The sequence below is a fragment of the Pteropus medius genome, unplaced genomic scaffold (assembly GCF_902729225.1).
Source record: "Pteropus medius unplaced genomic scaffold, Ma_sr-lr_union100, whole genome shotgun sequence".
Lineage (NCBI taxonomy): Eukaryota > Metazoa > Chordata > Mammalia > Chiroptera > Pteropodidae > Pteropus > Pteropus medius.
Window position 1 is genome coordinate 2,896,337 of NW_024342473.1, and position 24,729 is coordinate 2,921,065.

The 24,729-nt window shown below is 35.0% G+C and overlaps 1 protein-coding gene across 1 annotated transcript in view; it reads left to right on the forward strand.

The window, feature by feature from the left end:
- The window catches only part of NLGN1 (neuroligin 1), a 957,494-nt gene that overhangs the window by 112,823 nt on the left and 819,942 nt on the right, over nucleotides 1-24,729 (forward strand). The window contains exon 3 of the mRNA XM_039865058.1: nucleotides 21,112-21,202. The gene's annotated coding sequence lies outside the window, so the exon portion shown is untranslated. The remainder of the gene's footprint in view (nucleotides 1-21,111; nucleotides 21,203-24,729) is intronic.

Consider the following 24,729-nt stretch of genomic DNA (forward strand, 5'->3'; position numbering starts at 1 on the left):
GTTACAACTGCCTCAAACAATGTATTTTGGAAAAAGAGTCAGCCTGAATCCAACATTTAATGCTTTTTGTAAACTTATTTTGTAAACTTGAAAGAGACTTAAATAATATCCGTTACTATAAGGGAAGATTTCATTGGTTAAGTAGTTCCTTCAGATGTTCTCTAGTTTCTTTTTCTCTTGTTAAAATCACATAAATAATATATATAGTATGTTTCCTTTTAATAAAATGTCAGCCAATCTGGCTCCCACATCCTATCTGAATATTTGCTTTCTATGATGAGATGACCAGTAATTATATAATGGTAATAAAGTTTATTTCTGGTGATAGTTTTGAGTTTTCTTAAACTTTAATCTTCCTAATTTTTAGCACTATTTTAATTATTTTCCATAAACAGAATGCATTTTAAAGCAAAAGTGATGTTTTTTATGAAAATATTAACAAATAAAAATTTTTGAAGTGATAAATTGTGGATGAAAGGAATATAGATGCTTGTTCCTTTCTTCTTTGAACTTCTCTGTATTTTTTAAATTCACCATATTATAGAAACTAATTAATAATAAACATAAAACAATATAATTTTATAGACACTGCTTTGGAAGTACATATAGTGTGCAGTAGGATAAGGTACTAGGAAGTGGTCAGTTCTAACTGAGGGACCAGGAAATGCTTCCAATGAATGGTGAACCCTTGGCCAAGGCTTGCTAGATGAGACATGATGGATGGAGACAGGAGGAGGCAGGGAATGAAGAAGGAACCATTTTCTGAAAGTAACCTGGTACCTAACCAAAGGGTAAAATGGGAGTTTGGGGGATGGGTAAATTGATGGCTGGGAAGGTAGCGCAAAATAAGAGATCAAAATAAAAAATTAGAAACAGGACTCTGAAAGGATTAGTATGCCCTAATAAAGGGTACAGACTTTATCTCTTAGGCTAGTTGGTTTACGATCAGGCTCTCCAAGATGAAACTAGCAGCTGGAGGAGCCTCTGGTAGGTGGAGGGTGAAAGGTGTGTGTGTGTGTGTGTGTGTGTTAGGGGGATGAGCAGGAAGAGGGGTAAGCAGGGTTCCAATACTCAACCCGGCTTCAACAGGAGCAATTCCAACTTTATCTCCTCGGCATATTGAACTTCCATTTAGAAAGGTTTTAAGTCACTGTGCTCCAGACTCAATACCTCCAAGTCCTCTAAACTCTTGGGGCAATTAAGACAGAGCAGCTTTTGGCTTGAAGTCTCTTAGAATATATTATGGGACCAATTATATTCCTCATGCCATATTGTCACAGGGCTAAGTCTGACAGAGGCTTTCACAAATCTGTTGAAAGTGTACCATTACCATATTATTCTATGACAATTTCATTACCCCCTTACCACACCATTTCAACCACTCACATCAACAGGAATGGGAGGGATGCCAATTGGAAGATGGAGAGACTCTCAAAGGGTAAGATGGTGAAGATATTCTGCTGATTCAGCTACCTTTGCTTTTTGTCCTAAGAAGTTAGATATCCAACATATGCTATCACCAGACCTTCACTGTCCCTTGATAAAAATTTTAAAAACTTAAGTATACATACCAGATAAGGGTAAACATGTCCTTCATCTTTTATCAATTACTTGGTGGGTGCTGGAGGACAGGCTATTCTGACATGAAGCTTTGGTCGAAAATGGAAGAAGGGGAGTAGATTTGATATTTTCTGCTTTATATCAATTCTACTTTGAGATTAGCTGTTGAAAAGATTATTAATATTTTAACACTTTCTTGACACCTCCTTCCTCCAACTCCAATATGTGAAAACCATGTCTTAAGACCATGAAACGCCAAGGGAGATATTTCAGTGTAGAAGTATTAGGATCAGATATGCATTTTAGAATCATTACTCTGGCAGAAATGAGAAAGTTTCTATGTTTTACAGAAATGTTATCAGGGGCACAAAACAGAAGATTATTACAATAAGAAAGTGAGGACCTGAAATAGAGATACTGCTCCAGAAATATTTGCTAAATGAATGACTGAATGGCTGGATGAATGAGAGCCTGAACTGAGGCAGTGGGAAAGAACACATTCAGTTGCAAGGTTGTGAAGTATGTCAAAGGGGCAGACAACAGGGGTGTGCAGACTGGATGGTGAGAGATAGACCAAGGGCAGAATCTGGGTAATGCCTAGCTGTCTGGCTGGGCCATAGAACATCACAATGATATCTTCTCTTTTCTTTTTTTTTAAGAAAGGTAAATAGAGAAGATAAGGAAAGATGATACATTTTATTCTGGATAAATTGTTTTTGAGATGAGCATAAGATAGCTGGGTAGAGATGTTGAGTAGGCTCTATAGAGAGAATTGAAGGAGCCATCTAGACTAAAAAGAAACATCTAAGACTGTGCAGTATAGTGGGATGATTGAAGCCCGTATAGGGAAGGAAATTGCTCAGGGATAATGCATAGTGAGGAGAGAAGAAAAGGATGCCACAGAATACCAATTTTAGAAAGAAATCAGAGGATGAGGAACCAACAAAAGAGATTGAGAGGTAATGATTAGTGAGGTAGATGTTCTCTTCCATCCTTTTCTCAGTGAGTGTTTGTATGTCTGTTATGCTTTTAGGACTAAGTCTCTTAAGAAAGAAAACCATTTCATATTATATTCCAAAAACCCCAAATGGGGCAAATAGTCAGTAATAAAGAAATGTTGCCTAAGTGAATATATATTTCATTAAAATATGTGTGTTTGATAACTTTATACAAGTTATTTCCTTATGTATTTGGGGGATGTTCATATTTATAACTTGGTAAAGTTATCTATTTTTCTGCAGCACTTCATTAATTGTAATTATTACCCTTACATAATGTGGCCAGAGAAACATAGCCTACCATGGCTGAATTTTATGAACATTGGCCTCAAACAGTAGGGGCAAATAACTTGAGACAGCATGCACACAATATCAATAATGCTAACAGATTTTTTTTCCTGCTTTTACAAATCTCCAGGAAGCCAAGGTATCTCAGCAACAACTTGACTACAGATGTAAAATACAGAGCAGAGAATAGGGAAAAAATATTTTCTTTCTGTAAAGTCATTTAACATTCTGTACCACTCACAAATTAATTTGCAGTTGAAGTAATAGCATTTCTACATATATATTTTGCATTATTGTGAATCTAGGTCTAATGTTCAGAAAAATCATTTTATATTCTTGATGTTATTTCTAGCTATAGACTGTCTGGGTGACATTACGTGCCTCATAGGGTGATTTCAGATGCGCTTGAAGAGCCCTCTGCCCCATTGTATGTAGGCCTCATCTGTTCTCTGACTCTTCTGATTTCCTTATCCTGTAAGATGGTTATTAGATGTAAGGATCACAATCCAAACACTCATTACAGAAGGAATAGCGACTTCATTCTTAAATAACAAATTACAAGCAAGTGTGAAATTGGGAAAATAACACAACCTTACAGTTGAGCATTGTTTTTGGAGGGAATTGGTAGCTCTCGTAGCATAATTAACCCTTGTCAATTGCAGGAAAATATATTCTTTTGATCAATTGTTATAGCCTTTGCTATTGATTCTCTAAATCTCTAAAAAAAGCAATCCTGGCCATTAAATTATATGCTTTTTGAGGGTAGAAACTGCCTCTTAATCACCCTTACTTATATCCTGCCCTTGTCACTAGCAGCTAAAGAGGGGATGCATAGAGAGGAGAAAAAGGGAGGTGGATAAATATATCACTATCATGAAGAGTACGTTCCAGAGTAAGAAATGGGTAACGACAAAGCAATCAGGGAACACCAACAATAAATGACCCATAAGAATATGTGATAACATGAAACAATATGGTACAATTTTTAAAAGGAAATTTTTTCCTTTGAAAAGCTTTGTCCAGGATTCTTTATGAAAGAGGCTTCTTCAAAGCCAGGATGTTACCTACACAAGGCCCAAGAGAGCAGCAGAAAATGAAAGGAGAAGGCCTAAGGAGACCTAAACCTGATGCTAAATTTATGCATGCTGTTTTTAGTAAAATAATATCTTTTTGGTATACTGGCTTAAGGGGAAATTGATAGAGCTAGAAGTATAGTTGACATGTTAATTACTCAAGGAAATTAATCCATTATGGCAATTAGCGTACTCTTTTACAAACTAAAATCTAAATACCAACTAAAGGAAGTTATAAAAACAAGCGATTTTAGGGAGTACTGTGAGGTTGTCTTTTCACAAATAGAACTGAGTATATTTGATCTAATGAAAGTAAATATTTTTATTTAAAAAAATTTAATTATAAATAAAAATAACTGCTTTCCAAAAATAGCAAGACATGTTTGAACAAGGCCAGAGTTTGATTTAATCAAAAATGATCACATACGCCCAAGTTTTACTACCCTTTTTAAAACTGCTATCATTTTTAGTGCAGCAGACATGGATAACAGAAGAGTTTATTTCCCATATGAGGACCAAACCATCTCAATAAATATTAAGCCATGCATATAAAGTAATATTTCAAATATGTAAAGTAGAATTAAAATATGTAAAGTAACACTTCATTTAAAGAAAAAATTTGAAGGGCTAGTATTAAAATGTGAATATGATTTTATATGTCAAGGTATATGAGTTGTAAAATAATGCCCGTTACAGTATTTATCTTCTTGAAGTTTCATATATCATGTCCTGCATTTGGATTCACCAGCAGGTGGCAATATATTTGTTTATTATGTCCAGAAATGAGTTGAAGGGGCAGATGACAATGTTACATATAAATGTGCAATGGAGATAAAGACTTTTCTTATACTAATTCAACTTTTCATAAGCAAAATATTAAAATATAGTTATGTAAATTTTAAATTTACATATTAGAAACAAATAGCAAATTGAGCATTTTTCCCCTAGCATAATATTTAAAACATTAACATTTAAATTGCATGAATTTTAAAAATGTGTCCAACAATGTGTTTTCTGGTATTTATTCAAAAACCTAGTAACACTCTTATTTTGGTCAAAAGCTTCCTGGGAACTTTCTCTTGCCTGGTGTGCTTATGCCTTCTGAAGGCCATGGGATAAAGGATCAATGAATATGCTGAAATCAAGCACTGAATATAAGCCTACTCTAATTTCTTACCTTTTTTATTGTATATAATACACATGCAGAAAAGTACATATAAGTAAAGAGCTTGATGAATTTTCACACACTTAATAAACCTGCATAACTGTACACAGGTCCAACAATAGAAAATTACCAGCGACTTTGAAACCGCTCATGCTTTCTTCTATTCACCCCACCACCACCTCCCAAGGATAACCACTCTCCTGATTTCTAATAGCATAGTTTAGTTTCTTTGGTTTCATACTATATATAAAGAGTCACACAATGTGTATTATTTTGTGTTCATCTTCTTTTGCTTAATATTGTGTTTGTGAGAGTTTGTATTATTACTTCTAGTTGCATGCCATTTATTCTATCGTTAAATAGTATTTCTTTGTGTGAATATATCACACTATATCTAGTCATCTGTTGACAATCTTTTTTGTATTTTCCAGTTTGAAGCTATTATGAATACTGCTGCTATGAAGATTCTAGTACATATTTTTTGGTAAACATGGGTATGCATTTGTTAAGTATATAACTAGGAGTGGAATTGCTGGATCATAGGTTATATCTTTAGCTATAGTATAATAGATACTGCTGAACTACTTCCCAAATTGGTTGTAACCCACCTTGATTTTAAATCAATGGCTAAGGTGTGTTATTATCTACATGAGCTCTTTCCATTTACCTCATTCCTGATTCAAGCTGAAATCATAGGTAAACCCCCAATTATTTCAGATTAAATTCTTCGAGACCATTTCTTTCAGACCAAAGTAAAGTCCTATAGAATAAAGAAGTCACCTAATATACTTATGTACCCCTGAATAAATGATTTTTTCCTCCTGATTTTGTTGATGTGTCTTGTCCAAACAAATGGACAGGGATAGTATGTCTAGGGAAATGATGGTCATAGCTACCACTACCCTTAGTGTGCATTACATTTCCTCAGTACTTTTTACAGGAATCACAGATATTTTTATTCTCATTGTATATGTGAAGAAATTGAGCCTCCGAGAGGTTAAGTGATTGCCCAAGGTGGAACAGCTAGTGAGAGGCAGTACAGGGATTCAATCTGTCTTTTCTGATTCCAAAGCCCAGATCTTCCACTCTTCCAAGTGCTTTTCATAACTATGCCACTTGGTGATTCCTTTTCATGCTACCTACTGGGCTTAATACCAATACCTCCTGCATGTAGAGGGAGTTAAATGTGACATTGTTGTGGGTTGTTGATTCTGCCATGTTAATTCAGAGTGGTTGCTTTGTGATAGATTGTTTCCCACTGACTTTTGTAATTGAAACGTGTAATATGAAAAATAATTTGAAATGTTACACAATCTTTTCTCCATATTAATACATATACAGAGATAGGACAGTCTAGACATAGAGACAAAATCAATGCTGTTTCATTCTTTAGGTTTCTAGTAATGGTCATAATTTCATATTTTCAAATATTAGAAGTAGAAATGCTAATCCTGTGTCTTTGAGATCTCTTTCTCTTCTTTAAAAATATAAGCAAAAGCAGTTGCTATTTATGACCATGACTCAAAAGGCTGCTTTTTCTTCCCTAATGCATTGAGGCTGCATATTGGTTTACAACTGCAGTCACTAGTCACAGGCATCTTTAGAGATTGCCATTCTATTTTTCCCCTCGAGTTTTATTATTTTGCTCAAAATGTACCATTTCACATGTAGTTACCATAGTCCAAGCTGCCTATGCGTTTTTAATGTTTCTCCTGCATATTGGCTCCATTTCATTTCATTGTAGAGACACTGCCTATATGCCCATCTTTTGCACCCATCCAGCTTGTGGAGTCTGTTGAAGCAAATAGTGTTAGTAGACTCCAATGGCAGTTCTCTGGCTTCATTCCATGACCTCTGAGTTGGTGGTTGTCTCTTGCTATTTAGTGCTAATTATGACTTTAAATGATGTTGGTGAGATGTACAAAGAATTAAATGTAATTCATATAATATAAAAGATACAAATCTCTCATAGACATAAAGTAGATTATACAGTATCTTCACTCTATATGCCTTTACTTTGGTATGAAATAATTTCTTTTACATTTTCATTTTTATCATAATTAAGAAATTATGCTGAATGGCCACATTTGCTCTAAGAATGAATAGAATTAAATCACTGTGCTGTCATTTTCCCCAAAGAACAAATCTTTGTCCTTGAAAAGGTATCCATTGAGTATCATAGCATTTTGTCCTTGGCCCTGTGCAAGTCACTATTTTCTGCACAGTTAGGGGAAAGGATGGGAGGAATGTTTATTAAATTTTTAGGACACTAGAAAGTATAGTAAATTTGGTAATTCAGGATTAATACTTAAACTTATTCCAGGAGGCTAGAATACTTCACCCAAACTAGAATGAATTTAAAATAGAAACAGGGAGAGTTATGAATTTAAACATAAAGGATTAACCGTATATGTAGAAGATGTGGATTCCTGCATGAAAGATATTTCTATAAAAATTTGGAGGATTTAGTTCACTTGGAATTAAATATTAGTTAACAACCTGTATCTGGCATTTTATTAGGCAATTTCACATGTTATCTCCGAAAGATAAATAAACACTTCAAGTGGTAAACTCTTACTTCATGCTTAAAACTAAGAGTGTACTACATAGAATAATTAACAGAAGGTATTTCTTTAGGGAGTTAAACTAATATATTCTGGAGACATTCCTTTCTGGACATCTAATGAACATAAGAATGAAATAAAGAAATATGAGTGTTCATTAATTCTTTCTTTGACTATGCCCTCTTAAATTCCATTTTTCCAGTTATGGTTTTAGTAGTCTCAGGTTATGATAGCATTTTCTGACACATCTGATTTGCCAATGGTTTATATTGTTGAAGAAGCATTCTTAATTGCAACTGTATTGTGAAAAAACATTCATAACAATCTATCTGTAGGTTGCTACAGATATATTTAGGAAAATTTTTTTCTCAAAAACTTTTTTTTTTTTTTAAGTACACAATTTCTTTGTCAAGTGTTTGTTGGAAACTCCGGAGTTATGAACCGAAAACCATTCTGAAAAGAATAAAAGAAATGATTTCTTCCTGGGTATTTTGTTAATAGCTATTACTCATCAGCTCTCTCATCTCTAAAAGGAGCTTACTGTTGTCTCTGTCAAACTTTAAAGTATGAATAGAGCTGCACTCGATGAATGTGTCAGCATGAGTTTGCTTCAAAATGTACTTCCAAGGTAGGTAAATAAATGTATGCATGGCATATTGAAGAGACTCATTCAACCTTAGCTGAGACCACCCTTGATCAGGAATGCTCTGAAAGTAACTCTTATCTTGGATCCCAGATTACACATGGAGAGCTCTTCAGTCTCAGGATAAGATTCAATATTTCTGGGCCATTTCTGAACATGATTAAATGTTAATTACTTAAGCTCCACATAATGATAATAATAATGTTCTGATTTCCATACACATCTGTTGATCCAGTAAAACATAAATTGAATCTATTCATAGATCCAGTGGCATTTTTGAGCACTTGAGTGAAATTATTTTGTGATGTTTATTAAATGTGAAAAAGAATGAACTCTTAGCATGAGAAACTTAAAATTCAGTAAATGTTCTAAGGCGTGTCTTGTACTCTTATCCGAGGCAATGGGATTTTTGTATGTATTTTATGAACAGTATGAAGATGGCCCTTAGGGTTGAGTAAATTCGAACCATCTTTGGACAAGTTCTAAGACGGTTTTACGAAATGACCAAAATTATTCAAAATTGATTTTCTGCAGTGTAACATGGACATCTATGAGAAATAAGATAGGAAATAAATTTTTATTGAATTATATCCTTCTCGAATGTGTTTTAAATTACATGCAGTCATTGTATCCTCCTTCTGGAATATACAGATAAGGAGGGTTATAAGTCTCATCTCTTTGGAATCTAAAATGGGTTATTATAAAAGAATAGCAAATGAAAGTCAGAGACTATGTAGCCTGTGAGGCTGCAGGTCAGAGATTAAACCCACCTTTAGTTCAGGAGACCAGGGCAAGCAATGGTTAAAAACTAAAGTGTTGCATGTGAAAATATACTGAGACAAGTCATTTAGAGTTGGGGAACCATGAGAAAAGACACAGTTTAAGAGCTTATAGGCACATACAGATATCAATGTTTTAAAAGACTGAGAGCATAACTTTTTACTATGAGCGTTCTGCTTTCCCTTACAAAAAAGCCAAACATTTCTTTTTCTCCTCCTACATGAGGTGCCCATTAATTTTTTTTTTTTTAACATTTTTTGGAAATACTGCCTCATGCCCACTTTATTTTATTTTATTTTTTTAAATTAAATTTATTGAAGTGACAATGATTAATAAAATATTACAGGTTTTAAGTGTACCATTCTATAATACATTACCTGTATATAGTGTGTCTTTTAGGACCATTATTTCCTTGTTGATTTTTTGTCTGGAATATCTATCCATTGGTGTCAAAGGAGTGTTAAAGTCTCCTACTATAAGTATATTATTGTTGCTCTCTCCTTTCATGTCAGTCAATAATTTCTTTATGTATGTAGGTGCTTCTATGTTGGGCATGTATATGTTTACTATGGTTATGTTCTTTTGATTTATTACTCTCTTTATCATTATGTAATGCCCTTCTTTGTCTCTGATTATAGCCTTTGTTTTAAAGTCTATTTTATCTGATATAAATATTGCTACCTTTGCTTTTTTTTTTCATTTGCATAAAATATCTTTTTCCATCCCTTTACTTTCAGTCTGTGAGTGTCATTTGATCTGAAGTGGGTCTCTTGTAGACAGCATATGCATGGGTCTTATTTTCTTATCCATTCGGCTACTCTATACCTTTTGATTAGAACATTTAATTCATTTACATTTAAAATGTTTACTGATAGGTACATAGTTTACTCCTTTTTTTTTTTTTCAGAAGTCCCTTTAACATTTCTTGAAATACTGACTTGTTGGTGATGAATTCCTTAAGCTTTTCTCTGTCTGAGAAGCTCTTTTATCTCACCTTCCATTTTAATCAAAAGCCTTGCTGGGTAGAGTATTCGTGGTTGTAGATTCTTGTTTTTCATAACTTTGACTATTTCTTGCCAGTCCTTTCTGGCCTGCAAAATTTTCATTGAAAAATCAACATATGTTCTTATTGGGGGGGGATACCTTGTAAGTAACTAGCTGCTTTTCTCTTGCTGCTTTTAATATTCTCTCTTGGTCTTTGATCTTCAATATTTTAATTATGATGTGTTTCAGTGTGAGTCTGTTTGAATTCCTCTTGTTTCGGGCTCTTTGTACTTCCTGAACTTCTATGACTAATTCCTTTGCCAGGTTAGGGAAGTTTTCTGTTATTATTTTTTCAAATAGACTTCAATCCCTTGCTCTCTCTCTTCAATCCCTTGCTCTTTCAGATACTCCTATGATCTGGATATAGTTACGTTTCATATTGTCTCAGATGTCTCTTAAACTATCCTCATTATTTAAAATTCTTTTTTCTTTTTGTTGTTCTGATTAGGTGTATTCTGTTACCTTGTCTTCCAGTTTGTTGATTCAATCTTCTGGTTCGTTCGATCTACAGTTGAATCCTTCAAGTGTATTTTTCATTTCAGTTATTGTATTCCTTATTTCTGTCTGGTTCTTTTTTATGGTTTCTATGTCCTTTATTATGCTTACTATCTCTGTTGAGGTTCTCATTGTGCTCATCCATTCTCCCCATAAGTTCAATGAGCATCTTTATAACCATGATTTTGAACCCTGTCTCTGATAGGCTGCTTGCCTCCATTTCATTTAGTTTATTTTCTGTAGTTTTCTCCTGTTGTTTCGTTTGTGGCATGTTTCTTTGTTTTCTCATTTTATTAGCCTCTCCGTGTTCGTTTCTATGTGTCAAGAATATTTGTTTCATCTCTCAGCATTGGCCAGATGGCCTAATGTGAAAGATGTCCTTTGTGGCCTAATGGTTCAGTCTCCCTGATCACCTGTGCTGGGGCCTCTAGCAGAGGGACCAGTGCTCCTCTAGGCCTGACATTGCCTGTCAGTTGCCTGAAAGTCTCTGAAACTGGAAGAACCTCTGGGTGATATGCATGTTGGGTGGTGCAGGGACCCCGGGAGTCTCCTGGACCTATGGAGTAAATTTTCCTCTGCCACTGCAGTGTCAGTTTACATGCCAGTGCTTTCTCTGTGGTTCCCTGTACAAGTTTCCAATTGTAGTAAGGTCAGATGCTGCCTACCTCAGGCCTGCAAACACCCAACCTCTGTTTAAGACTGACTGAAGCATGTGGGTGTGAATTTGTAACCTGCCACTGAATGCTTCTCCTGAATGAATGGGCTTGCATGGGTCACATGAACTGAGTGCTATTGTTTGCTGTCAAATTTTGACCCAAGGAAAGCAAAGGATGGGACTGGGTTGCCTGGGAACAGGCTTGCCATAGGTGATTTGTGGGTTATGTGGGGCATCGTCTCAGTGAGGCACGTGACCGTCAGACCTACACAACACCAGATTTGCTGCTAGTTCTGGAACTGTCGGCTCCCACCAAAGTCAGATACCACTGCGTGACCTACTATTATCTGTGATGAGCCCACAAAACCCCTGAGATCTGCCCAGTGATACTGTATCTTGCGCTGGCATGGTTCCACAGACCCCTACGATCAATCCCCTTAAGAGATATTGCAGATCGTACAGGCAGCAGTGGTCTGCCCACAACTATTTTCCCCAAAATGTTCTCACTGCACTAGCCAAGGTCTGTTGCCTGCACAGAATTCACAACCCCAGAGAAAAGCAGATGGAGTAGGCCGCCTGTCAATGGGTTGTAGGTACTTTGTGGCTTGGTGAAGACAAAGGAGACAAGAGCCTTTAGGCCAATATATCTTCAGTTTTGCTGCAACTTCTGTGCCTAGGCATTCTCACTGTAGTCACAGATCTCAGTGAGACCAGCTGCCATCTGGGGTGGTCCCACAGAACCCTGTGATCCCCCGCTGTGATATTGCAGCTCTTGCAGGCAGCAGAGGTCTGCCTGCCACTGATTTCCCTGCAGTGACTACCCTGTGCTAGCCAAAGTTTATTGCCAGTATGGATTGGTGGGGGGAGAAGGGCCGGGCAGTGGTGGTAGTGGTGGTGGTGGTGGTGGGTGGACTGTCAAATGAGCTGCCTGGGGCAATTTGTGGCTTGGGTGGGGAGGGGTCTCAGGGAGACAATGGCCATCAGATCAATATAGCCTCAGTCTTGCTGCAACTTGGGTAACCATTTGCTCGTTCCCATGAAAATCCCAGATCACAGCAAGACCAGCTGCTGTCTGGGACTGGCCCACAGATACCTGAGATCCGCCCAAGTAGTATTGGCAGCAGTGATCTACTGAAACTGTCTCCGAAATGTGTTCTCACAGTACTGGCTGCCAGCTGTGAAAGTTTGGCCCTGAACAGGTGTAGGGTGCAGCAGCCATCCAGCAACAAAAGCCCCAAGCAATATGCAGGATTGGTGGGAGGAACTAATCCCAGGCCAGGGCTTCCAAATAGCTCTGTGGAAGGTGTCTGCACAGTCAAGCTGATGCAATCTGTAGGTTTCCTTGTAGGGGACCTTGACTAAGGAACAATGGTGGCTGCCCATCCAACCCTCGTTCCAGATGATGCAGACTTTCCCAGTATGAATCCTGTGTGAGCCTCTGATCAACTGTTGGTATCCTGGGTGAGTGTCCGCAGGTCAGAAAGCCTATGCATGGGTTCTTCAAAAGGCATCTAAGGTTCAGTCTCTTTCTGTCTCACTCAGATGGCTAGAATCCCTTCTGGTTATAGTCAGAGTTTTGGGAAACTACTCCTCCCTTGGATGGGACCCTGGGCTGGGGAGCCCCCAAATGAGGCTAGGATCCCCCTCTCTTTCAGGGGAGCCTCTGCAGCCTTACTCTCCCTCCCAATGATCCTCTACCACCTCTATGTGTGGGTCCAACCCTATTCATGACTTTGCCCCTCATACTGGCTTCAGTGTAGTTCCTTCTTTATATTATCAGAAGTATATGTTTTGATCAGCTGGACTTCAGGTGATTCTCCACATTGATTCTTTTATAATTTGGTTGTGATTTCAATTGTTTGTGGACCTTGGAGGAGACAAACCCTGCTTTTACCTAGTCCACCATCTTCCTTGAACCCCTGTTATTTCTTTCTTTCTTTTTTTTTTTTTTTTTTACTTCAAGTTTAAACCTTTGAGTTTCTTTGTAAATAAATCTCAGATAAGAAAACAATGACATTTTCTGTCAGATAGACTTATACCTACCTGTATATTCCTCTCACATTGGGGAAAAAAATGCTTACAGGATTTATGACATAGAAATTTTTAAAGTTATGTGTTGAATGGATCCTTTTTCATAGGTATTCACACATTATAAAAACAACTAGTTTTTACTTTATCTTAGCCACTTGTATGTTGAGCATCCTGGAATCAAGGGCCCTTTGGCTTGGAAGGAACCTTAAACATTATATGGCTTATTACTCTTATGTTACTGAATTTACAGTATTTCTGCTAACTGTGTAGCCTGAATCGGTACTTTAGTGAATGGGAACAATATTAATTTTTGAGGTGGTCTATTTGAAAGTTTTTATTAAACAAAATCTCTGACAAAATTAGGGGCTCATAAAACAAGTGTGGTCTCTCTTCCTTTCTCTTTAAGGTTACCAATATGACCTGTACCTCTCACCTTTAGAGTCTTTTTTTCTCCATGTCTTTATGGCATTTATAGGTCTTTCAACTGAATATTGTTTTGAATTCTTTCACCATCGCTGTCACTCTCCTCCAGTCAGTCTTATTGATATATATTTTGTTAAGTGTGGCATCTATAACTGATCACAATTGTCCAGCATAAAATAGAAAGGAACTGCCACTTCACTGGCTCTATTAGAATAGCCTAAAATACTATTAGACTTTTTGGTGGCCATATTTATTGCTGCCTTTAATTGTGCTGTTTGCCCTTCAGCCTTTATATGACTTACAATTTTTAAGGTACAGCTCTTATCCCTCCTTGTCAGATGCTCAAGCAAAAATCTGTCATAAATTGCTATGCAATATTATCTGATTGCTATTAGATAATCTTTCCTACTTTCATATAGTTACTCTTACAAGTTATGTGTTCATATTGAAGGTTAGAGTCACAGAAAAAAAATAATTCATTTTTCATTTATTAGTTTTTCAATTTTTATCCCTTAGATTTTGATTTTTTGTGGTGTTAGAAAATTTTAAAGGAAAGTTATAATGAAGTCACTGAAATACAAATAAAAAGTGCTATGCATTTGAAGGAGTAACTTTACCTAGCATATATGCCTAGTTTGAACTGAAATTATAGCTTCTTTGGCATTTCTATCAAGTACAAATTTTAAGGAACCTTTATTTCTTTTACTTTATCTGCTTTACTTTAAGATTTAGGTAAAGACAGGCCTAAAAACAGAGATTATTATAGAGTAAATATAACTTTTAAAGTTTTAGTACCAGCTTTCTCATTCTGGGTCTCAAATGGATGAAAGTATGTGACATATTTTATTTATTTTTGTTCTTTTTATAATTAAACAGCTCTTATTCAAACCCTACACACTTGCTAGTTGTGCTATTAATTTTGTAAGCCCCAACCTAAGGATAATTGTGTCATGTTCATGTATGCTGGTTTGGTCTTTATATATACAACTGAAACAAAATTAACATTTTAAAAGTCAATGGAATAATCAAGTGAAAAGAATCATTTTGGTTGATTGTGATCTTTCCAGGTTTTGTCAGATTGTTTTGGCAACTGAAATTATCTAAAAAATTGCCCATATTGACTCAGAACTGCAAGAACCATTAAACATAAAGCACAATTCAAATCAGGTTCTTGCTTTGGCCCAGGGGAATCAATAGCAACTGGCAAAAATATAGTACGTATCAGTCATTAGTGTAAAGGCTAGAGCTGAGGAAAGACTTGGTAAAGAACATATATGTATTTATGGAGACAATGTTAAGAATTACAAATAGTAACCAAATGCAAGAGGAGTTTTCTATTATGCATAATATACGCATCATTCCTTATACTCACTTATAAGTAATAAAGAGCACCATTAACAATCCTAAAGTATGTATCAGTATTCCTGTGTATAATATACCTAGCAGACATCTTTGAGATATCCAATTATGTTCTATATTGACACATTTTCTCTTAAACTAGTGATTTACTCATCTTACCGGTAAGACTTATTCCTGTCTAAACAAGTCCTTTTGGCAACTCAAAGGACATTTAAAGTGTTTGGAAAACAAAAGAGTAGATATAATCATATCAACATTTTAACATGCACTATTTTAAACATTTAATAGCAATTAATTCATCATTTGAATAAAAAAATATTGCTTTTTTTTTGACAATATAGGTATAAACATTGCATCATGCATGCATTAAATTTAAACAAAATTAACTATAGTAACTCAAAAAAGGAGAGATATATAGTGTTAGGACCTGATAGTTCACTCATTGAGTATAAGCTCCAAGGTTTGACTCTACTGCAGTCTAAAGGTAGTTCATATTTAAGTAATGCAGCATATAAATGTATAATTTTCAAGATTCTATTAATGCATTTTCCTTTTTTGTTGTTGTCAGAAAAAGTAAAGCATTTTTATTATTTTTCATATAATGTCTCATATATAGCACTTGTGTGTTAAATACTATGTTATGTGTATATATATAATTAGTTCTCAAAAATATGACAAATTAAGTGTTATTACTATCATCCCATTTTCAAGATGAAAAACCTGAGGTACACAAGGGCTAAGTGTCTTGCTGAAGGTCAATCTTCATGTAAGAGTTCACCATAAGCGACCTGGCTTCAAAATCTTTCCTCTTAACTACTATACTCACACAATTGACAAATAAATTCACATGTACAGGTTCACTATGCAAGTTATTTCATATACATAGAGTGTTTGGCTTTTTAAAATTTATATATTTTAGAAGAATTATATGGTCATCTTAGCTCAGGCTGTTATAACAAAAAACCATAGACTGGGTGTCTTAAACAACAGAGATTTACTTCCTCAGAGTTTCGGAGGCTGAGAATTCAGAGATCAAGGTGCCAGCATGATTGGTTTCTTGTGAGGCTCTTTCTTTCTTTCATCTCCTCCCTGTGTCCTCAGATGTCAGAGGGAGCTCTCTGCTTTCTCTTCTTATAAGAATAATCCAATCACGATGGCCTCACCTTCTTGATCTAATCTAAACCTATTATTCTCCAAAGACCTCCTTTCTAAATACCATTACATTGTGGATTAGGGCTTCAGCACATGAATTATTGGGGAACGCAATTTCATTCATAGCAAAGATAGATTGTAAACTTCTGAGGTCATGGACCATGTTTTTTGACCTTTGTATCTCCATGACTTCTACATTAGGGTTATGTATATTTTGTGTTCAATAAAGATGTGAATTGCTTATTAAAAACTAATAATAATAATCAACATTATTTTTAATCTCATTTTTTCTGACTCCAAACCTAGAGAATATATTTTTAAGATTAGTATAAAATTTATTGCCTTTACAGAAACACTTTTGAGAGTGGATGAGAGTGCTACTAAGAATTACATTAGGACAACAAAGGAAAACTAGGACTATCCCAGGTCAATCAGGATGGATGGTCAACCTATATATACGAGAGTAGGAAACTAAGGTTCAGAGATTTGTCCAAATAGAAATACTTGAACAGGTTCTTTGCCTGTAAAGACTGTGCTTTTACAGTTTTATAACATAAAATAAAAAAATCATAACATTTCAGACCTAAAGACTTTAGAAACTCTCATTACTATTAGTATTACAAACAACTCAAAATTTAGTGTATTCACAATATTTACATATTTAAATCAGGATTCTCCTGATTTAAATATGTAAATATTGTTCTAGTCTGAGCTAGACTTAGTTGATGTCATTTGGGCTCACCTCTGTTCTTCCAGTTAGTTAGCAAGCTAGACTAAGTAATGGGCAGTCCTATCTGATCTTACCAAAGCCAGGTCATCTGGTGATGGGCTGGCTCTTGCCTGGGACAATGAGTGTGGGGGTGATTGCCATACATGGCTCTGATTTTCTAGTAGGCTAGCTTGGACTTGCTCACATTTCAGGGTTCTAAGTGCAACAGGAGGGAACAAGCCTAAATGGAAAGGCATTGTTCAAATTTGCTTGTATCACATCTGCTATTGTCCCACTGACCAAAGCAAAGCATATAGTTAAATACAAAGTCAATGTGGAAAGAGCTACCTAAGAGCATGGATATAGGAGGGCTTGAACAAATTGGAGACCATTTTCCAACATCCTCCACAGAAACCTTTTGGCCTTACCTCATTGTTTCCAAAAATAAGGAAATTAAGACACTGGGTAGTCAAATGATTTCAGCAAGGTCATTCAGCTAATTGGTACATTGTCCTGAACCAAAAATAGTATGATGTTTTAGGCCTCGTTAGGTAATAAGTCAATTTGAACAATGTCTCTTCCATTTACTAAAATTCATTTTGGATAGTTTTTTATCCTACTCTACTAATTGAAGTAGAATTTATTTAAACCAACCATTAAATCCATAAAATTGTTGAGTTAAGGTGGTTATCTTTGTCTAATGTAATTCTGTGAATATATAAAAATTTTAAAAAGACGTAAGAAAGAGTTTTCTACTTAAACTATTAAATCTGATGTTTCTCTTGTGATGTTTTGTTACCCTATAATTTTTCTAAATGATCTTTTTTTTAAAATCCCCTAGGCTATAAAAGACATACAAGGGAAACCATAAATTGATTCATTAGAGAATACAGCTATAAGACAATTAAATTTAGCTGTATTTTTGGTCTGTTGATGAGTTTCCCATCTTTGTTGACACTAAATGTTGTTATGAATGTATGGTCTATGTTCACATTTGTGATATTAATGTCAGTGCTTATGCTTTCCCTGAACATTTTTAATGATTGCTAGTAAGTGTATTGATTATAGTTAAGGTCCTGAGATCTGCCACAAACTAATATTACTACAAAGTTCTTGATTGTCACTAATGAAATGGGAGCTACGGGCAAAGACAGAAAGACATTGTACATAGGCAAATACATTTTGACTATTTTGAGAATCATTTAAAGGTAGAATCTAGCCTAAATAAACCAAGAATTAGGGCCATGGGACGTAGTAGGTACTCATCAATCACATTCATTTTATTGCTTTTTTGACCATATTATAAAATTCTATTAGTCAGCTAGGGTTGCCAAAACAAAATACCACAGACTGGGTGGCTTTGACAACAGACATTTATTTGCTCACAATTTAGGAAGCTAGACATCCAAAATTAAGATATTGGTGGGTTTGATTTCTCCAGAGATCTCTCCTTGGGTTTCTTTTCTCTCCACTTTCTCACTGTGCCCTTACATGGCCTTTTCTCTGTGCACACACACTCTTTGTGTCTCTTCTTCTTTTTATAAGGACCTCTTATAATCCTATTGAATTAGGGCTCCACTCATATGACCACATTAAAACTTCATACCTCCTAGATCCCCTATCTTCAAATACAATCACATTGGGAGTTAGAGATTCAACTTATGAATTTGGGGCCATGCAATTTAGTCCACAACAGATATTAAAACAAAAAATGAGACCTTGGTTAAACAACATGGTTTTCATAGTTTTTCTCTATTGCTTATTATCTCCCCTTTATGTAATCATCCATTAATATGTGAAGCTTTTCATTATTTTTAACTATTTATATTTATATACTGATATTTTTTTCCATGTTTAATCTTTGGGTTTCTCTTTTTGAAATAACTAGGTTGTGGGTTTTCTCCATTTTTTTTTTTTTTTTTTTTACAAATATAAACTGGATTTTGGTGCTTAACCAAGCTAAAATATGAGCTATGTTACATTTCAAAACTGGCTTTGTTAACATTAAAAAAAAATAATCCACACCAAACCCTGAGTCATCTACAATCATTTTCTATTTTTTATCTATTTGTATTCATTTAGGAAGCACTAGAAAGACAAATTTTGCCTATCTCTCTGTTGTGGCTGTTTGTGTTTTGTATCACTTTGAAGTGGCAATGTTTTCATGTTAATTAGACAGCAAAAAGGAGTCAAGTAAGCTGACTCATTCTCACATCCCCTTCACTAACTTCTTTATCTATGGCACAGGTAGGTGAATTAAACACTATCACATGAATTTTATAAAAATATATATTATCTGTGAAATATTTGTATTTTCATATGAGAAATGCACTTTATAACAAATTTTCTGTCATCCATGCTAACACATTGTATATTTATGACTTGTATAATCCACAATAACTAAAATCCCCCAAATTCTTTATTTAGATTTGCAGTATGTTTCACATATATATTCTGATTTACCTTTCAACTTATTAACTACTTCCTCTCATAAAATTATTATTTATGAACTGATTGGTTAAAATAGCATTGTGAATAGTTTGAGTAGTTTATCTGCAGATAATTCAGATTGATAGGTGTTACTTAAAGGCAAAATAGATTATGTTTAAATTCAATTGTGGTAACAAACCTGCCAAACAGTGACCTGAGCAATGTAAAAATGTACATTTCTTTCACATAAAAAAGATAAAGTAAATATTTCAGGGCTAGCATGATATGACAGATATGGGGGAGACTCAGGCATCTATCTTTTTACTCCACTGTACCTAGTCTTATTCTCTAGTCCAAGATGAAGAGAATTACAATCCAAGATGAATGAGGGTGGACGGAAGGAAGGACTAAGAAGAGGGTTAAGGAATAATATGCACTGCTCCTCCAAGAGGGTTCTTGAAAGCTGTTACCTACTTATTCTAGCTCAGTCGTCAGAACTGTGTGTGACAAATGAGCTGGTATTAGCAGTGCTTCATTGCTATACAGTCTGGAAAATAAACTCTGGGGCAGCAATGTGCCAAGATAAGAATTATTGTATTCTGGAATGAGAGTGAGGACAGTTACGGGGGCTGACTGGCAATCACGACCACCATTTGTCTCTTGAACTTAAATAGTTGTGTACATTGTTTTTCCCATACTTAAAACAACAGTAACTCCCTCTATGAGAAAAATGACCCCAAAACTTGTCAAATTACTATATCCAGTTCAAAGTCCGTATTTCTCAGTGATGTGTGGTTTTCTCTATGTAGCTGTGGTTTTTCAGAGTCCAGTGAATTAAAATTAAAAGGTAGATTATTTGCCCCCACATATTCAGTATACAGTTTTATATGTGCAAATTATCAATTTATTAGCTCTCCACTCCAAATTTACCTCTTTTGCTTGCCTGGTGAAAACGTATGTGGGCCCTTTAAATATTTTTGTTTTGCCAGCTGTCACTGACACTGTTAGTAGAGGATACTAGAGAGACACTGCAGGAGGAAGTTTTCTTTCTTGGTTCTGGTGCTCACTAACTCTGTGGGCTCCTGAAGCATGTATGGTCTTTTCCATAACCAGGCTCCTGTAGTACTACCAGTTTCTTCAGGGGCTAGCTCCTGGGTGCACGGTGGCCAGTAGCAGCCAGCAGCAGCCTGCTGCTTCCTGTGCACAGAACTCCTCTCAGGTGGTTTTATAGTGGACTGCCTCCAATTCCTCTTGTACTCTTGGATTTTTCAGTGCCAGGATCTTGTAATGCACAGCATCTTGTGGCCAACAGCTAACCCCCATCAATAAGCTCCTCAGGTAGATATTGTAGTAAAGTGCCTCAGGTGAGATACCTCTCCATGAACAACTTTCTCTGACACACTATAGAATGGATTTCTGGCAAATTCCAGATAGAAGCTTTTTTGCAAGTTACAATAACAGGACACTACAGCAACAGGCCTGCCATCTAGTGTGCCATTCCATGTCTTCTCCAACAAGGTGAGGATTGTAGCCTTGTGAGGGTGGGGCTCTTTCTTGAATGCTTTGTCTCAGTCCTAGAGGTAGTGGTTGCTCTTTACATCTGCTATTCTTATATTGTTTAGACCTCTCTATTATTAGCTAATTCCCTATTATTCCAATCTTTTGTTATGGTTAATAATTCATTTTATCAAACTTTCCCTATTAAAATAACTGTATGGTTTCTTTCTCTTGATTGCACTTAGACTGATACCACAATAGAAGCTCCAATTCAAAGAAAGGAGACAATTGGTGTTACTACTACAAGAATTTATGAAATCACAATGGACAGGAAGAGTAAGGACTATTTTCTCTATCATTAAAAGGATTTCCTTGCTTAGATTACCTAGCAGATGCTGCTGTTTCAGTGGAACTGTATTGTTCATTGGCCTTCGTGTCTCCTGGTAATGGTTTCTGGTACTGTCCTCTTTACTCTTTCTCCATCCTAGTCCGATCTAAGTTGGACACACGACTTTCAACTTTGTAGATCACTTCCTGTTAGTGCATATTTGAGGTCTAAGATTTGCTCTAGGAATTGAAAATTTACTTTATTTTCAGACCAGGTTAGTATACCTGTCCATTAGTAACTAGTGTGACATTGTATAATATTGAGGATTCAGAATTAATTTGAGTGGTTCTACCATGTGAAGCTTAATCTCATGGTTGAGGATATCAGCATCTGCTCCACACAATTAATAGAAAAAAGTTAGGGGGAGGTTCAAATGGTGAAATTGCATTGTCTTTTAAGGAATATTTCCAAAAGCTCTCACGAGATGCTTCTCTTTACATTCTAATCTCATCATATCTCTTAACATCACATTAAACAAACATAGTCACAGTGCCACAACTAATTGCAAAGGAGACTAGGAAATGTAATCTTTATTCACAGTGGCCATGTGTCCAGCTAAAAATCACATTAATATGGATCAAGAAATAAAATAGGTATTGGGGGAGGGCAAGTAGGAGACTGCCATATATAGCTTCTATGATTCATACATAAGGACCAGTGTAAGAAAATTATGTTTATATACACAATGTAAATTACAAAATAATATAATCTTTTTTTTAACATTGCAAAGCTTCTCACTTTAAAAAAATCTAGCTGAAATTTACTAAAAATTTTAAAGTAATACTTGAAGAAATAATAATCATATTTAGAAACAAACTCTTCATTTAATTTCAAAAACTGGTTTCCAATTCTTATTTTTTGCTTCGAGAATTCTAGATAGCATCTGTGTAGCAGTGGTCGAGACCATCTTTTGAGATTTTAACAGCATTTAGTCCCCCAGAGTATCATGCATATTATGAATCTCAAGTGAAGATGGAAAAAGAGAGAAATGAGAGAGAGGAAGAAAAGGAGAGGGAGCGGGAGAAGAGACAAAAGTATTTTCCTCAGTTAGAAATAAATAAGAACCAGAGAATGTAATTCACTTATTCATTCAAGGTCATGTTACTAAAAGAATGACGCTTTCTTGTTCTTTAGTTTAAAACCATTTATATATGTGGAGTAGGTCATATAAGCAACACAGGGAAACTAAAACGAGTCACTTCAACATTTTAATATGTACAGCGTCTGATATAACTGAGTTTTACAGAAACTGGTAACACTTTGACAGTGTGTATTTTTAAAAGCATCTTTTTACAAAAGTCTCAAAGTACTTTACATCTGAGACATTGAAAGCTCAAAAGAAAAGCGTTAGAAATCTGAAGCAGTGGGAAGCATAGATTAATTTGGGAGTAATTACTTCAATTATTTCTAATAAAATCATTTTGTATTAAGTGAAAATAGTCTTAAGTTTTAAACATTTATTGAGGATTAAGAGTGGCAGTCTCAAGCCTTTGTCTTTCCATAAAAAAATATGAGCCCTATTATGCTATATTGAGTTAATAGACTTTTGTAGTATTTTTTTTTTTTAGATAAAGTATGTAATTGCTTAGACTAAACAAGAGGGCCAGCCAAATTCATAATTCTTAAGTGCAGTCACATTGCAATAATCAAAACTAAAACTATGGATGACAAATTCATTTTAATAGTCACAAATTATGCATGTGATTCCAACCCAATATTTTTACCCCCATTATGTTGCAGAAACAAGACTGGTAAGAAACCAAGCACCTCTCGGAGAGTTGGAGAACTCAGGTTTATTACGCCAGCAGTCCCAGAAGAGCTAGTGCTCTGAAGATCTAGGCCCTGAGCCTTACTTTTATAGGACTTAACAAGCAAAGGCAATACATCTCTTATCTAGACAGAACAATCAAAGAGGAGGGTGAGTCTTCAGTTGATTTTGAGATCACTCTGCCTTTCAGCCTATACAGCAAGCATGTCTACAGAAGCAGAACAAAGAGCTGATTACAGGGTTAGCCATTTGAGTAGAAAATTCCTCTTCATTTATAATACTGTGTACCATCACTTACCTGGGAATGATCCTTAGATTTGTAGTGGTTGAGAACACAGACTCCGGAGTGAGTTTCAAACTCCAACTCAAAAATTATTAACCTTTGTGACCTTGGGTAATTGACTTAAACTTTCTGTGCCTCAATTTCCACCTCTATATCATGGAAGTGATAATAGCACCTACCTTACTGTATTGTTGTCAGGATCAAATAAATCAATATATTAAAAATGCAAATAACAGCATCTATCCAATAATTAGTATTATTTATGTTTAGCTGTTGTTATTAGGTTCTTTCCAGCTCTAATGTTTTATAATTCTATGATCTTCTCTATAATCTTTTTATATGAAAATTTAAGCTATAGATAGATGCTTTTTGTTTTAAAGCATTTTATAAGCATGATATCATGCTATAAATAATGTAAGCTCATTATTCATAATATGTGGTTCATATAGTAAGAAATTTGTCTTAATAGTGTACCTTCTAGAAATAGTGCTGCTTAACTGGAAATCCTATTTTGGGCTTGCAATAGGTAGGATTCACAAGTTCAAATATCTTTCTGTAACCAATGGGTTATTTTCCCTCCCAACTTTATGTGTATATATATGTGTGTGTGTGTGTGTGTGTGTGTGTGTGTATAAGTATATATATATGTATATATAACTTTATGTACATATATATGTATATATATAACTTTATGTACATATATATGTATATATAACTTTATGTGTATATATAACTTTATGTGTGTGTGTGTGTGTGTGTGTGTGTGTTATATATATATATATATATATATATATATATATATATATATTTTCAGTGATATGTAAATAGAAATTTCTAATTCCTCCTTAGTGGGAAACTGGTGAAAATCTTTAACCAGGGGAGAAAGAAGGAGAACTCTCTCTTATAGAAAAGCTCAAGTGCATCTCTCTGTTGAAGATTTCTTCTCTTTGTGGCAGTTCAGGTTTTATTTGCTTCTAAGACATTCTTGTGCAAGTATAAGCTAGCTATTTGTGTACTCGTAGCAAAACATTTACTCTTAAATACAAAAACTTTTCAGTGACTCAGTCTGGCATTGTTCAATGGTAAAAATTTAAGGCAGAAATTTTATTAATTTTGTTTCTGTTATGCTGAATTTTTCTATACCTAAGAAGGCTCTGTTTTTCCTCATGTACCCTCTAAATTATTAGAAAATATTTTTTTCTTTTAGTTAGAATACCAGGTTAAAGAACATGATAATTCTCGGTTTTGATTTTAAACCATGCAAATGTATCATCGATTCAAAAATTAATCAATAATTTAAAAATACAAAAATAAGTAAAAAGATATTTTCTAAATTAAGGGCTTTTTGATATGTAAGGCAGTTTTAGTAAAATATAAATATTAAATGAAATTTTAATAAAAACTTGTTCACTCAGAATTTTATT